Source organism: Typopeltis vanoorti, chromosome 24, assembly GCF_054136105.1.
Source record: "Typopeltis vanoorti isolate ZY-2024b chromosome 24, IOZ_Tvanoo_1.0, whole genome shotgun sequence".
Classification (NCBI taxonomy): domain Eukaryota; kingdom Metazoa; phylum Arthropoda; class Arachnida; order Uropygi; family Thelyphonidae; genus Typopeltis; species Typopeltis vanoorti.
The window spans coordinates 90,603,827-90,605,771 of record NC_143572.1 but is presented as its reverse complement, the minus strand read 5'-3'; the positions used below and the strand labels follow the sequence as shown (position 1 = coordinate 90,605,771).

The window sequence follows — 1,945 nt, the reverse complement described above, 5'->3', positions numbered from 1 at the left end:
AACATGGAGAGGGAACCGTTGTTGTTTTTTGTTGGATTTCTTGTGTTGCAAGAATTTTGTCTTGGGTTTCTTCAGCTTTCTTTTTATTAGTCGAGATAGAAACTTTAATTTCTTTATTTTTGTTTTCTGAAAGGGAAGACAAAGGAGATAAATTTCTTTTGTGTCCTGAACATTTTTCCTCTTCTTTTAGGATTGCGACTTCCTCTGTTATCGTCTGTAAGGGCTCTATGACAGTTACTTTAGATGTACACGAGATGGATTCTTTGGCTTTTTCCAGGTTTAACACTTTTGGTTTCACTTGTGTATCTGTGATCACCTTTTCATTATTGGAAGAAGAGTTATTTTTACCTTTCACTTCTTTGATTATATTACTCTTAGTAGAGGGAAGAGGTGGAAATTCCACTAAAGAGACTGGAAACTTTTTGGCCATTTGACACTGAAATTTCCTGTGTGTAAGATCTCCACATTGACTTCAAGGTTCAGAACAACAAAGTTGTGAATGACCAATTATAGCACAGTTGCCACATTTGTTCATCGGACAATCCTTTGCAGAGTGGCCGTTCTGTTGGCACCTACTGCAAAGTCTTGTCATTCTGGAATAGTTGACCATTATAGAGAGCAACCCTTGATTGTAACAAAATTAGGAATTGGCTTCTTCATGATAATTTTAATGTATATTATATCTCCCTGCTCAATTGTGGGATACTTTGTAAAATTACTACAGACCACAGTTAGGACTTGGCCGAATTCTTGGAAAGTTGTCTTTAAAGTTAGGTCATCTATTTCTGCTGGGAGTTTTCTTAAGTAAACAATTTTAAGGCCTCCACCACCAATGGTAATGGGAAAGAACTTTTCATTTTCAAGCACTGTTGGTGTTACTAAGAGATTATCTTTGGCTTTGTAATTGTTTGTGGTGATTTCATAAAGTTCTTTCTGGTAATCCCAGCAGTTTATGTTCTTGATACTGCTATCATCTACGATATCCACTAAAGCATCAGCGATGGATTCAGGCTGAACTGCTTTTTTAAGGGTGTACCTGATATCTGATAGTTAAATCTCTATCAATATCAAGTTTTGTCATTTTGTGTTTTTCTGTAAGAACAGACGCAACATAATATATAATTAAGCTTTAGTCCTGCAGCAATAAAGATATAATACTGTATAACAGATCCTACCTAATATATAGTTTTAACTGCTTTATATAGAAGACAGCAACTACAAATTTGGAGCAGTGTATAGGGCAGTCCAACCTTATAATAGATAGACGGTGGTACTGTAAATGTTACGGTGGGATATGATGAAGTCTCACTTGGTCTGAGCTACTGTAAACCTTTGGCCCTAACTGTGTAGATCACACGGCCACCACTGGTCTTCGTTGCGGGTGGAGCCTGCCGGCTATATCCTCTAACACGTATTGTGCAGAGGGGGTAAAAGTTACAAGCTGGAAGACCAGTTGCAATGCGAGAATTTCTATCACCTCTGAAATAAAATAGAGTTTATCTTTGCCCCAGTCCGGGGTTTTGGTCCTAAAGGACCTGTAGAGACTGTTAAATAACAGGTACTACACTTTCTATTAGTCCCTCAGCTTTAAAATATCTTGGTTCCCATAGGGACCCACACAGATAGCAAAGCTGATACGAACTGAAAAATCACAGATACTACACTTTGATCTTAGCCAAAAGGCCGAGATCAGACTAGTACCATTCACAGTAGTGAGGTGTTACCCAGTCATCATTTCTGTATTAGAGTTGAACTCTAGGTTCAGTGTAAACTTGAAGTGCGAGAAGTGTGCAACCTAAGATTACATTTGGTCAATTTACAACTTAAGAGCTAAAACATATACTAGTTAACTCCTTGGCTATATTGAGACAAATAGTAAAAAAGAATTCCATGGCTAAATAACAGTGAAAATTAGGTTAAAGATTGGGTAAAGGAAAGAGAAAGT

General features: G+C 37.3%; 1 non-coding gene across 1 annotated transcript; it reads right to left on the bottom strand.

The window, feature by feature from the left end:
• Window positions 1–1,496: 1,496 nt before the first annotated feature.
• Window positions 1,497–1,695, bottom strand: LOC150093554 (U2 spliceosomal RNA). Its single transcript, XR_016550464.1, has one exon. It is a non-coding gene; the product is annotated as a U2 spliceosomal RNA (small nuclear RNA).
• Window positions 1,696–1,945: the final 250 nt, after the last annotated feature.